The sequence below is a fragment of the Bombus fervidus genome, chromosome 5, assembly GCF_041682495.2.
Source record: "Bombus fervidus isolate BK054 chromosome 5, iyBomFerv1, whole genome shotgun sequence".
Taxonomy (NCBI): domain Eukaryota; kingdom Metazoa; phylum Arthropoda; class Insecta; order Hymenoptera; family Apidae; genus Bombus; species Bombus fervidus.
The window spans coordinates 17,444,345-17,460,042 of record NC_091521.1 but is presented as its reverse complement, the minus strand read 5'-3'; the positions used below and the strand labels follow the sequence as shown (position 1 = coordinate 17,460,042).

Below are 15,698 nucleotides of genomic sequence, written 5' to 3'. Positions count from 1 at the left end.
ACTTTGGTACATGGGACTTTAGTAGCTTCTAAATAACTTTGTGTTGATATCAATCTCCTCGGTAATTTGCAACTTTAAAGGCATCCTTTGAACGAAGATTCTCCGGATATATAAATTTCCGGGTGATTACGAAGAATCAGACTCACCAAGATAGATATTAGTCATTGGGATTTCTTTATGAAACAACAATTCTTATTCCTTCCGTCATGCAAGTACAAACGACTGGCAGAATCATAGCAAGGAAACTAGCTGACTAGATTGGAATTTCCAATAAAAAGGATGAATTGTATCCTGATAATTAATTGGCGCGTAACCAACGGTTTCAAGAAACGAACGAATTACATACAAATTGCATTAGAAAATAAAAAATTTCTTGAAATAGACACAACGTGTTTTTTTCGAATCGTTGAACAGGATACCTCTGATCGATGTAACTAATTGCCCGTTTAAGCATAACTTCTTCGCATGCTGCTTCTTTATTGCAGCGGCAAACTGTGAAAATATATTTAACAGCAAACGCAAAACATCCTCTGTGAAAAAGGTCGTCCGTTATGAATTTTAAGCACGAGCGAAACGTAAGTGGAATCGTCGGAACGGTGATTTACTTGCAAACAGGGAAAGAATTGTTTTAGAATTAATCTTTATTCTCGATTCGACTGATGAGTTTGAGGAATGTTAAAAACGGTTCCTTATTCTTTATTTGCGATTAGAAGGTAGGTTTTTATGCGTTTTCATGAATTCATTTACAATCAACGAATATCAGTATGAGTTTCCTATTATGTATGTATTTGTAATTTTGTCGTAGAAATTTAGAACTGGGAAATTAACAAACGCAAGCATTTAAACATTTAAAAATTCGGGAATCAAGAAATTTCGAAATTTAAAAATTCGATAAGTCAATAATGTAGAGGTTCAGAAGTATTACGCAAATTCAAGCATTAAAAAATTTAGAAACTGGAGAAATAAAGAGTTTGGAATTTAAAAAATGAGAAATTGGACGGTTAAAAGTTAAAACTCCATAAACTAAAAATCTGCAAACTTTTACTAAACATTGACAATATGGTCAAAGTACGGTCGATATGCATGCGTTCCGACACGCCACAGCTCGTAATTCTTTCCAAGGAGAAAGGAATTGGTTAACTAAACTCGCTTTCCATGTACAATACCGACGATTTAATTAAAATTATAGACTATCGCAATTCGTTGACTTCCTGTGTATTTTACGAACACCTTTCGAGAGTTGTTAATATTTAACTAAAAACCCATTACAACGAATCCTTGCAATAATCTACTACGCCAGTTAAAAACAGATGGAAGCTGGTAAGTGAGCAATTTGAAAATAATTTCGCTTATAGACTACTATTTCCTACTAAACGGTAATTTATCTCTCAAGTACAATTAGTCGAGATATTCTTGAAGATCTTTTATGACTTTAAATTAATCGTTTCACTTCGTTATGATTAATACGAAGATAACGGATATTAAATCGACAAAATGTTCTTTGAAAATTTTAATTGAAGACATTACATTTATCGGAAGAATCTTTCCCACTGCTAATACATTCAAGACAATTAAGATATGTATTTTTTAATTTGCTCGCGGTATTACAAATTATGCACGGCTACTGAAATGTCTTAAGTTGTTCGTGCCTATTTTTATCGCTCCGCGTTTCCTCGACGATTGGCATTTCTGATTATCGAAGAGGAATGTTTATCTTTGTACACGTGTCTCGATACTTTTCGCTGTTCGTTTCGAAAGGTTCGAATGTTTAAAATACTGGCAGGATGGATCTACGAATGCCACTTTCATCAGCGAAAAGATTATCTGGCCGAGGAGGAAAAGAATTTTGATAAAAACAAAATAAGAACTCGTTTAAAAGAAAAATCGGAGATAGGGTTCGAGTACCGAGCCCAAAACGATCGAAGAACTTTAATGGCGAAAAATTGGCCGCAAATTAGCGTCATTTTGATATCGTGACACCGGTGTGCGTGTGCAACGAACCTAACAGAACCTAACGAAATAATGAGTATGCGCATAATTATTGATTTCAGTGAAGCAGCGAGGCTGATTCCATCAAAGAATTCAACCTTCATTACACTTAGCCACGCACATCGCTTCGAAAGTAACGCGAACAGTGTTGCAATTAGAAACGTAATTTGAAAGGGAAACTGCTATTTTGAAAACGAAAACGACACTACAAATGAGATCCCTTCGCCTCTGCATACCAATCTATGTTGAATTCAAACATTTCTATTCGCTCGAGATCGCGATACTAACATAACAGCCAAGGTAAGGGAAAATAAAGCTGTGATTCAACTTTTGACGAAGATACGAAGTTTACAAATTTCTACATTTTACAGAAAAAATTTGATTTGCCATAACAGTTTCGTTTATCGTTGCGTAATCGATAGATCGAGCTAATTCGTCGCTAGAATCGCGAATACTAATAAGGATAATATTATTAATGATATATTTGGAAACGTTCATTTGTATATTACATCTCGATTTGATAGCTCGTGTCTTTAATTGAGAAACGACCAGTTGCTACGGTAAATAACCAGGTTCGATGATTTATTTCAACGTTGATTCGCTATTTCCAGAATTCTAGATGAACAGAGTTACATAATTGTCCCGGCAAAGATATTTAACAACTCGGCCATTTGCGATAGCCGACAATAATAAAGAACAAGTTCTGTTACCAAGCGCCATATCGGCACAGGTTGTTCGGAACTTTTCCCTTGGCAAATACAGTTCTACTCTAGACGCGTGTGCATAACCGGCCGGAATGCGAATACCTTTTTTCTTCTTTCGTTCCTTTTTATTTCATCGCAAAACGACCAACATGCCGGTGTTTTATTTATACGCTCGAAAGGCTACGCACGTCCATGCTTATGAGCAGCGTATATTGTTCATGCGTGGCATGTAGGTAGACACCGACGTAGATATGTAAAAATTCAGGGCGATCATGCGTAACAATGATTCAATGTGATTTCTTCCACCGTACGGGTGTAAATAACGAAGATGCAGGAAATTCTATTCTCGTCCATTCCATTTCAATATATAAAATTACCTTTCTTATTAAAATTAGAGTGTAACACTTGAGAAAAGGTTAATCGTTTTAACGTGCAATTGAACGAAGGAATTTTAACGTGTAATTTCATAAACTACCACGGTATTTTAGAGTAGGCGTATGAAACAGAGCCGCGATCACTTCCTATCGCGGTAACGTAATGTATCATTGTTCTTTGTCGGATCGATGGTATTCGCGCGTCAACGTTCTTCGGAGACTTCAACGCGTGGTAGACGAGTAACCAGTGATTTCAATGACGAGTTCATTACAGACCGCGACAATAGATTGTCAACGTTGTTTAACACGACAGGGAAGCTACCATTTTTCACAACTCCAAGACATATTTATTCTCTTATTTTTATAAAATTTGTTTCACTTTCCATATTTTTTTTTTATAAGCGTTGCAAATACAAGTACGTACAATATTTATATAGACAAAGAACAAATAATCAGAGTGCTTTTCACATACATTTTGTTTGTTTTACTCTTTCCCCCGAACAATCGAGTGAGCGGAAGTTGCTTAATTCGATTTGAGCGAACAATCGGAAATATTTTACTGTATGATCAACTATCGTCACGTAAATTTTGACCTTATTTGTAAGGAAATTTCCTTTCTGCTTTTACTAACCAAGTTATCCACGCTGCAGTTCATTAACGCTTCGTTGTAAATTTATCCTGCAATTTAAAATAAATTTCACCTGGACATCGCCTGCCATTGAATGCTGCCTTCAGTGTGCCATCGGTGACCCACGACACTTTCCACAAGCAAAACTTTCATCGTATGAACTCAATTTGAATTCTCCTATCCAACAGCGGAATGTAATAAAGTAAACAGAATAAAACGAAATAAATTATACGTTATAACACAACTTTCCTAATTCTAAAGTCGTACCCATTTTCTAGAAATATTTTACAATAACGATATTCTCATCAGTAGTATTTTATAAATTCTAAAAATAAATATTTTATACAATGCTGAATAACGTCTATTCACAAGTTATAATTTTCATTTCACGCTTGTCTATCTATTTACAACATGTCGATACAAAAAACGTTTTCAGCGTTATATACGTGGATCATTAGACATTTTCGGAAACATTCGAAAAGTATCGAGGATTTAACGCAGCTGCTAATCGAAGACAAGATTTGTACCGGCTTACGAATAAACGCGATAGACTCGACGAGAGAGAAAAGAATGTCGCTCGATGTAAATTAATCGTTCATCCATGAAGTTTACCTTGTTGATGCTGGTTTATAGATACGTAATTACGAGGAAACGTGACCTCGTAAATTCGGATTATTTCTAGTTCGATGTTGTCGTATGCTAATTCGAACGAGAGATTGCAATTCTGCTAGTAGACTCGATTGAATGCCATGATAGTTCGAGCTACTTTTACTCTTTGTTTGCTATTAAATTTGTCGAACGTGTATCGAGTTAGTTAAACATGTTGCTTTCGCGTTTTATTAAATTATTGATTTAGACTTATATATCAACAACACATCATAGAGCGATCCTATATGTTAATGTATAGAAATTTTCTGTTTTAGAATATACGAAAAATTAAGTAACCCTCGAAGCTGATGGAAATTTGATATTTGTTGCAATATCAGATAAGGGCCATTGAAATTTATTGTTTATCGTAAAATTATCATTTGCCATTTACTACGCATAGATATTTTTAACAGCCTTTGTACGAATGATTTATAATTTCGGTACTCGTAGAAATTGAATCTAAGATAATAGAATAGATAAATATTTTTTAATTTCGATTCATCACACATCGATCACTCTGAGACTCACCTCTGTTTGTGCCACTCATTTCCAGTCAACCACGATTCACGCTTGCAGCACACGCACGGAATTCTCTCAACTTCTAAAACGAAGCAATCGTACTTTTTAAAATTTCTTTCATTCATAAAAAAATATTTTTTAGTAAGTAATTTTTATTAAGATACATAAAATAACGATGTATAACATTAGTAATATAGAGGATTTAAAAAATGATATTATTTAAAATTATTGGTACAAAACAAAATTGGTTTTTTGTTTCTGCTATATCATATTAATGATTTACGTTTTAATGGTAAAATATTCAAGGCTGAAATCAAGTTTATCGTTATCGATAGTTCAACGTTGTTGACTCGACTCATAAAACCGGAACTTCGAGTCCTTGCATCTATCTGTTGACTGTTAGACTTGACCATGCTACGATATGTGTCATTTTATAAGAATATACGTACAAATATATACCCGGAATATTAAAGTTCAATAGCACGTTACTTTGCTGTAAAAATAATGTAGATTAATTATAGATTGGAGTAAATTATTGCTTGAATAACCTGATTTAATATGTTTTGCGAAGGAGAAGAACTTATTTTATTCTCATTCGATACTTAACAGCCTGTACTACTCTATAGTAATTTATAATTTAAAATGGAAATATACGATATTATAATATCGTTGCCTCGGGAAAATTCGCCGCGAGACCTGTTTTTATTTACACGGTATTACTTTAACAGCGTGTAATACAAGTACGGTGATAATACAATGCGCATCCACATTCGTCGGTGGTTGGACAGCGACTCTCTTTTTAAATATTCGCGGACGTTGACAAAATGTATGTTAACTTCATATGGTCGTAACAATACGTTGGAATATTTTCCACTTTTCTACAATATGTCGTTGCTGTTCGTTTATAGGCACGATTTGATTATGTCACTGAGGCGAAACTTTATACTGATCCGTCCTCTTGCAAACCAGACGATGGAGATTATTGGAGTACTGTTACATCGGACGTATCCAACTGCGTTTTACGAAAAATATATTTGTATTGAAAGAACGAAAAATAATTGCGTCAGAGTACTTAGTCGGAGCTTCAATTCTGCCCTTTGCTTCATTTTCTACAATTTCATACGTTTCATGAAATTCTAACGAAAATCAGGTCTTATTTTCTACGATGACAGCCCCAAGCAACAATAATGCTGCTTGAATCACGAGCACGATATTAATTCTGAAATTGCTAAACGGTACCAAACATCTGGTAGATTAAAGTTCCCCAGAAAATGAACCGCGATCTCGGTCAGAGAGCAATTCCATTGCACAGAGACAGGTACACGAGCACGTTGCGTGGGTGTACGTATTGTCTCGCGAGGAATGTAGAAAGTAAAGTATCTTGGGTAACACAAGACCCCTTCCTTCTTTGTAGAAGCAAGAGTATAGGTTGTCGAGTGGCGAGGATGCGCCTTGCAGAGTCCAACACTATCATCATCATCATCATCATCATCATCCAGGCTGTCGACCGGCTTCGTGCGGTAGAAAGGTCATTCGGAACGGCTGACTGCGAGCACAGCCGGTGCATTCATTAGAAAACAACATTTACTTAGGCTAATTCCAAATTTTCTTACGTTTATTATGAAACTTTTGAGAAATATTGTATTTCTCTGTGAGAGAGTCACGTGTATGCGTGAGAGAGAAAGAGAGAGAGAGAGAGAGAGAGAGAGAGAGAGAGAGAGAAGTGGTTTTTAGATGTAGGAAGTGGAATAAATGTCAGAGGGCAAAATTGAATAATTTTAAGATCGCTGTTCTTTGTAGATTAATGTTACGAAAGTGTCTGTGTATCGGATACAGATACTTTCGTTTAAGAATCCATTGTAAAAATTATTCTGAAATCTGAGCGTGTCTAGAAATTAAATTTCGACATTTCGACATTTTTTTAACAATTCCAGATTACCAGTTAAGAATGAAACTGGAGTCAAAGAATAATCATTGGCTAAAATTGAAGACAATCCAACAGTAGACGTCTTGTTTTATTTAAGGATTTCAACATACACGCTTTAAAAGAAATAAAATCAAAATGGTGAAACATAATTTGCAAGCCTATAATTAACTGGAATTCACGAAGAAAACAGGTTCAATTGAAAATTAAATTTCAGCAATGTAGTATCGGTGTCTTAGACATAAATATACCTACAGTTCGAAGGAACTTGTTATATAAAATTAGAAACGACCCAGCAGTGGATATCGTAAAATATTTGAAGAAAATCAAAGATTTAATTTCACTTTAATACAAAAAATTTGGAGACGACAGATATATCCAAATTGCAAAATGTAATACTCTCGTTTAATTAATAACGTACCACAGAATGTACTATAGACGAAATAAATTTCAAGTAGAAAATATAAAATTAGTCGGTGATTTTGAGGAAGATCGGATCGATGCGCCGTAAAGTAAACCTCTGACATTTAGGAAATCCTGGAGAGCATCGTTGCACAATACATGCATCGACAAGCGCATAGAACGTTGCTCTGTCTTTTGTGGCACGTGTAATTTATGCGTGCGCAGACTAGTTTTTAACACGTTCTTTCTTTTTCCAAAGTTTCACTCGTAGCCAAACTTCCATGGTACTGTGCATCGAATCTATTAGAATGACTGTTATTTACAAGCTTTCACCGCTTTTACTTTCCTCCTATGTATCGAAATCGTCGATTAAAAATCGATATTCTTACCATCGTGAAATTATATTCAACCATCAATCGAATATCCTAAAATTTTCTTTATAAAACTTTTTTACTACATTACGTTACATTAGAATTCTTTGTTTCATCAGACTGTCAATCTTTTCCCAAAATTTATATGAAAAATGTAGCTTCTGTCTGTCTGTCTGTCTGTCTGTCTGTCTGTCTGTCTGTCTGTCTGTCTGTCTGTCTGTCTCTCTTTCTCTCTCTCTCTCTGTCTCTCTCTCTCTCTCTCTCTCTCTCTCAAATAATTATCTCGACAGCCAATTTGAAACCGGTAGAACACCTTTTTGAGACCTTGACTATCCCCGAATTTTTTATTCTGATTTTATTCCTAGACCGTGTATGTGTATGCAAATGCATATTTGTATGAACACAACTAGAGAAATAGAATTTATGGAGAGATTCGCTTCATCCATTAAATATCATGGTAAATATTACATTTCGGATACTCGATCAAAGATCGAGAATAATAAATTTACATTGACGATCTCATTTTTGAGAAAATAAAATTCGAACAAATTTGACTAATTGTATTTTTTTTTTTTATTCTTCGTTTTCTCGTTTTAAACTCCAGAGTTTCTCTCTGACTTCACTTTTTACACGTTTAAATTTCTGATAAATAAATAGAAGTCCGCATTGTCGAATAATACGATATCGCATCAACGAATAATAAATAAATAATTGCGAATATAAAGTAAAGTGGAAAAAGAGTGGGCAATTATAAACGCTCGTTGTTTAAACGGTGGAAAATTGCATTTAAAAGTTAATTACCGGTTGGTCTAGGCAGCTTGTTAAGCAATGATTACCGTGCAGTCGCGTGTAATTAAAAAGCACGACTGTTGGCACACTTTTGACGCACACCTCGAAAAATGGCCAGTTTTTCATTGTTATCCTCGTTCGAGGGTAACGTACAATAGGGTGGTTATGTTATCGGGAACCATGAAATTGAACGGTTACGACGGTTGTAATTAAGCATACAATAGTTTGTAACCGGTCGTTCGTTTGCCTTTCAGACACTATGAAATTTTGCGCTTGAACAATGCCAGTAATTACGGATTCCTAGGGATTTTCTTCCTGCGTTTATCCTTCTGAGATCGGTTAAACTGACGAACAGCTTTGATATTATCTTTCAAGAGGATATCGTGGTTTATAATTTTAGGATCGTACGATTATTTTTGATAAAAATATTTTCACTGATTGGCTGCCAGGTATTTTATCAGCGGAGAAATTGTCGAACGATGATATTTTTTTATAGACATTTCTACAAAGATAAATTTAATATTCGCAAACGCCTAATAACATTATTATTTATATTATTTGATCACTTCGCTTTCACTCTCTATGCAGCGGTGATATTTACGATGCAAAATTAAATACGTTCGAATCTACCGATCGCTGTTGACCCAGTCACCGTACTTCACAGTCCGTGTTCCAAGGATAAAAAAATCGCTACGATCGTATCAAAATGGCGCGAGTGACGGGGAGCACCGGTTCCGGCTGTTTTCTCACTGTCCAGATTCCTTCGAAATCAGTAAAACGTCGTAGGCGCCTGAAACAACCGTCTAAAACAGAATCTTCTTGGAATCGTTTCCAATCTCTGAGGAACGTTTTGCACGCGGCTTGTACCAAAAGACGGATCGTGTAATTGCGTGTGAAACGATCGTAGGAACTCGCATGGAAGTAAAGGAACTTGGAACGGTGGGCGTGCGGCCAGGAAAAGGGTGGATAGTTACAGTCGCGTTTCAACGTTTCTCTAATGGTCATTCTCTACGGTACTGGCTTTGTCTAATAATACCGACGCTGGTGTATAGATTCACGTAAGATAATATCCTCTTCTCGAATGACGAGAATTCCACGCGAGGAAAACTCGTCGAGATCACGGAACCCGCTGTAATGAAACGTTCGCTTCTCCAAGCCGGAATCGCGCTCGCTTTCCTCCCACTTTGCCTTCCTATTCTTTTTTCTCTTTCGTTTACATACAGTGACCGACACGAATATTTCCACAATTACTATAAAATCTTTCATGCGTACTCTGCCGATCATAATCTTCAAATTCTCCATTAGCGATCTTCATCTTCCAGTTACTTCTGACTGTTGATAAAAAAAAAAAAAAAAAAGTCAGACGGTAATTATGTCAAAACTAATATTGTACTTTTAACGTATTTACTTCGGTAATATTCCCGAAATTTCCAAAAACTCGTTACCAAACGTCGGAAAATTTTCCAATCGCTGTAATAACAAGCCATCGTTATTTTAACAATTATCGCTATTAAATTTCCAGACAAAAGGCTGGTTTCACGAAAATATCTCGTTTTAGTAGTTTCACTCATCTGCATGCAAGTTTCTTTCGTTTCACTTGGGACGAAGACCAGGCTCGTACATAGATCGTTCGCATTCGAGTAATTATCAGCGGTCGATCGACTCGCGATCTTTCAGGTACGTCGAGATCTCAGTTTCTCTCTTCGCCTCTGGCGTACTCGCACGCGAGACAATACGGCCCAGCATTTTTGCACGCGCGTGCATGTGCGACGCTCGAACGCCTTCGCGCTTTCTTTCGTCGCGCTCCTCGTTACGTCATTGCTCGTCGCTTAACATCGCTAGGATTCCTCTTCTATGAGGCGTGTCTCCTATTCACTCGCCATTTACAACGTCGACCGTAAAAAAAAAAAAAAAAAAGGAAGAAGGAAAAGTAGGATGAATATTTTAAGAATTCGCTAGGAGGATGCGAACGTTTCGAAGGAATTATTAGATATCAAGGACTTTCTACGATGAGTATAACCAAGATGAAAAATTTAAATAACCTACGATCTAAAGAAAAAAAAAAGAAAAGAAAAGAAAAGGAAGAAGATAGAAAAAGCTAATATGAAAGAGTCCCTGAAATACGTTCGATGTTCGTAATTATTCGATAATAACTACGAAACAAAAGATTGTGCGAATGTATAACAATTACAATTACCAAAAGAAGCGATCATAATGGGAACGGACTGGTTTCTAAAAGAAAGCATTATCCTCGACTAACGATTTCCAAGTTCCAGAAACGGTTTCGAGATTCGTCGTTAAAGGACATTCTCCGAGTGGACATTGATTACAATTTACGAGGTTCGCCTGCTGATAATGTTTCGCTCTGGCGAGTCCAAAGACTTTCACCTTGATCGTAATCGACAGGAAACCTTGCGCAACTTTTCTGCATTATCTATGCATACCAACCGTCCGATCAAAAACGAAATTCAACCACGCTCTATTAGCACACCCTCTTTGTCTGCTGTACGATAGCGTTCGGTATTTTTCACGCGTCGATCGTTCGCGGAAATTCGGCGCGTTTCGACAGGCGATCGCTCGTGCGTGCAGCGAATTCACGAATAGTTACGTCGATCCGTTTTCTTCTTATTTCATTCGTGTTTTGTAGTTTGCCAGATTCGAATACAACATACACACATATATATCTATATCTATATATATATATATATATATATAGAGAGAGAGAGAGAGAGAGAAATATATATATATATACACCAGCATCAAGAGATTCGAAAGAATCACATTCTCCATCAACGACACAACCTACCTAGCCGACCGAAACAACGAAGCAAGATTTCGATTTCTCTTTTCACAAGCTTCTTCCATCAGAAAGTCACAAAACATTTCCAGCTGTGGGACCTGGCCGGACCTCTAACCCGTGGAATCGTGATCCGCGATTACGTTACCAATTACGATGAGCCGGCAGTTAAATGGAAAACGGCGACCAAACCAGTGGGATTATGTCACTTGAGAAGAGCGGAGCTTTGGCGAAGTCGACCTGGGTGGACGCTGAACGCGAGCTCTCCGAGGAGAGGACTCCACTCTGGCCCCGGGGTGAATCAGTCCTTTGTGCTTGCCTCTCTCAGGGTCAACCGCTTTCGGTGCAGTATATGCTTGCAACGTTTACACGTACACGCGCGAACACGGCCGTCCGTCTGACCGTGGTATATAGGGTGTCCCGTAAGTTCTAATCAAAATTTCTATCCCTCAGAGGTGAAGAAATTTCAATTCAAATTCTTGCCATCGGAAGATTTAATTCATCGAAACGACTATCCACGAAACATAGCAGAGTTGCCATTTTACTCGAGCAATCGGTGAATTTTAAATTTCGCCGTGTATATGGTACTTCGTCCTCGGTAACGTTGATCCTACGCTTTCTTCTGTGTTTCGCCACTTTCGATATCGTTTTTTAAGTTCCGAGGCGGAACTCGAACCTTTCGTCGGAGGATGAAAAAGAAGTCGTCCGGTATATTCCAAAGAATCTTTATGTATCTTTCAGCTAAAGATACTATTACCTGAGATTCAGCGAGTAATTTAACGAAAATAAAATAGCAATGTAGCTTTTTAGGTTTATTCGATTCGCGCTGTGTACTAGGTTGTCCGAAAAGTATCTTTCTATCGCAAACGTATTTTCTACAACAGTGCACCTTCGTATAAACGTGAAACCAAGTCTGTGAAACGTCACGGTGTTTATCTCAACAGAACAAAATCGATCGTACGTAATTCGACAAAATAATATAAAATAAAAAACGTTGTGCGTCTATTGTTTCCTTATAAAGCGAAAGAAACTTTTCGGACAACCTAATATATCCTAGTGGCAAGGATTTTTTATCTTTCCCTTATCGCCGGAGGAAGTACCAGCGTCGTAGCACCTTTTTCGCTCAACACAAAGGGCTTCTGCGTTGTTGGATCAAATTTGACCCAGACTACACGAAATAGCTAACAGCAAACGATTATACTATAGAATTTTCAGCTCTTTAAAGATGGTAGAGTAATATGTACTTTTTTGTAAGTGTAGCTTAAATCAATTGTACGAGTTTCTTTCTTAGATTGGTTTGTATCAAATTATGAGGTTTAATTCTTGGTGATTTTCAAATTGTCATAATGAAAGGGTTCCCGACAGAGACAAAGATCGTGCCGCTCGAGAGCGGCTTTTTAGGAGCCGTAACTTATTCTGCTCCCTTTTTTGTCTCGAGCCTTTTCGTTGGCGCGACGTTTCAGCAAAATCGAGGAAAAAAAAAAGACCGGAGGAGACCGTGACTCTCGCTAAAGTGCGCTGGGAGGTTCGCAGGAAACGAAACGGTGGCGAAGAAGGAATACCGAGAGCTTAGACGAGGGACCGATACAGTATATTCTTAAAAATATCGCAAATTTTCAAATTACAACTTTTGGTTCAAGCTACAAGGAATTCCAAATCTTTTGCTTGAAAATTTTTATTTCAAATTGTTTTGTGTCGAATCTTCCATTCGAAATTGAAAATCTTCGTTTTGTCATTTAATATTCCCGAATGAAACGTAAAAAGTGAAAGACATATTTGATACGGGAAGAAAAAAATGTGATTCGACCTTGAAACAAGATTTTACTTTTAGCACAAAAAGTCTCCCAGTCTTTTTGCAACGAAAAGACGAGATTATACAAATTATAAGAAATCGTGGAAAGATAAATCCTATTGAAAAACGAGGTCGTTTAAAAGATAAGGATATGTAGAGTGTAAGACGCAAGAAACGTGTGGACAGGATGTCTCACGGTTCTCACGTCCGTCTCGTTCATCTTGTGCGAAGTTTTGAAAATTGCTTCACCACTGACGTCATCACACCGGACTGACGTTAGCGTCTGCAAGCATTTGGCGTGTTTCTTGCGCGGATGCAATTTGATGCACTTTAACCCTTTGCAACCAGAATTTTCTTTGATTATGGGAAAAAGGAATCACAATTTGAAAAGTAATCAGAAAACAATTGCTCTCGTAAGAAATGAACTATTGAAATCAAAACTCGCGATCATTTCAACTGGTTAGGATTGTAAGTTTATGTAATAGTTTTCTTAATTTTATGTTATGAAATATATATATATATATCAAATATATATTAGTAGTATTAGTATATATATATATATCAAATTCACAATGTGTTACACTCTGGTTATTTACAATATTTTAATCTCAGGTAAAAGTGTTTCTGAATTATTCGTTCGTCTAAGATCTATTTCTGTTACATAATTATAAAGTCATCAATTAAGACAATTACACGTGCACAGATTACCATATTGCAATTACTACCAAACATCTAGAATAGTTCTGCATAATATCGTTATAATTATGCGAGTACAAAGAGCTTGAAAATAATTCGCGAAGCAAACCTAACCTTAAATGGCCTTATCCCTTAACGATTCCCTCTTCTAACGCGATGGCTGATAAACAAGCGCCTGTCCGTAGTTAGAAAGCCCTATCCGCCGCGATCGCAATATATATATATAGGGAAGAAAAGAATTATGGGATTTAATTAAACTGCAGTACAGACACCGTGACCATTATACGACGGTGTAATTGGTATCACGTCCAGGTTGATACGAGCAGCAGTTGCGAGCCTGCGATAATAATAAACGCGATTCTACGATCCGCCTAAGGCTATTTAGCGATAACTTGAAAACACGTTGATCGATGTTGTATATATAAAATAAAAAATAAAAAAGAAAAGAAGAAAAACGATTGAATATTCATGGAACGATAAAAAGTGTTTTTCTCGACCATTTGATCGTAGGCCGCGTCGATAAAATAGGGAATTAACAAGTAAACAGAACGGCGGATGATATTACAGAATGTTTCTCTTTTAATTGAAAAGTTTAATCGTAACATCGATTCATCGAGTAATTGAAACGCGCGTGAATCCGAAAAATTTCGGTCACTGTAGTTCGTCGTTTATTGAATTTAGTGAATTTCCAAGTAACAACTTAAATACACGATCGCGTTAATGAATGGCGTGTAAAGTGGGAAATAAACGAGAGAACAATCAGAGAATGATGAATAATGCTGGAAAATATATTCTTTTTAATTGAAAGTTGAAAGGAATTTATTATAACATTTAACATTTTCAATCGCATTGAGCGATCGAAACGCAACGAACGTGGAAAATTCGGTCTCTTTCTTTCATCGACTGTACGTTGAATTTCGTCAGCAAAAAAGATCGGATCGACTTACGTCCAGTTTCTCCGACGATAAATTACACACCACAATCCGAAATCGGTCATCGAGAAGCTGCTTACTCAACGAAGAGACGGAAACTACGAAATGCGTTTCCGATATCGATTACAATGCACGTTGAAGGGCGCAGCGATTTTTCTGCGTGAAGTGACATCGCAGATTATTTTTTAAGAGAATTTAACAGCGAACAAAAAAGATTTCGTTATTAAAATATTAAAATTAGAAAAATTGTATAGCATATTGTTTATTTGATATTATACAAATCGGAGAATATTATTTGGTATATTACAATATAAATAATCGTATATAATAAATTTTAAGATACTTGGTTAATATTAATAGCTATGCTTTAGCGAACACGCGAGTCGACAATTTTTAATGATACCAGTTAAAAGATTGTATCACCTTGACATAAAAAGAGAAATTAATTGAAATCAAAACAGAAATCTCATTATAACTCGAAAATAAAATAAATAATTTACGACTGACTCTGTACGTTTTCCAGCAACTGCACTTCATTCTCCATCTTTCAAAACGGAACACTCTACATCACTGCCATTCCCTAATGGATTTCCTTATGTAACTCGATTTCTTTCTATGCATCATCAGCAGATCCGAAAAAAATCAACTCAATCAGATGAAACAGACATTTTTCACATATAACGCAGCATCAATCTTCTTCTTCGACCGTACCTTAACTAAAACAGTCTGACAATGCTAGAATAAAATCTCCAAACTCTTTTAGATACAAAGGTCAAGAAACGTTTTAACTACTATACACGATGGAACAGTGGTCATAATAATTGCCGGGCAGAAGATGATTCTATGTGAAGAAACGAATAAAAAACGTGGAATAAAATTCTTCCGTTCAAGGCCTCATTTCCAAGAGAACAAAGTTTAAACCTGTCTAACTACGAACTGGTCTGCTACATACTTCCACGCGCATGATACGTTTTCGAATTTATTTATTTTCTTACGAAAATTCTACATTTTTTATTTATTTTCATATTGATAATTTTTTACTTTTGTTCATCGGTCCGGAATTTGCCAAATTTAAGTTTACTCGTCAAATGTGCAAAGTCGAGCTTTCAGAAAGTCGTAACTTCGGATGAACA

The 15,698-nt window shown here is 36.4% G+C and overlaps 1 protein-coding gene across 3 annotated transcripts in view; it reads left to right on the top strand.

Annotated features, from left to right (window-relative positions):
- The window catches only part of LOC139987634 (uncharacterized), a 56,431-nt gene that overhangs the window by 22,657 nt on the left and 18,076 nt on the right, over window positions 1–15,698 (top strand). The gene's annotated exons all lie outside the window — the stretch shown is intronic.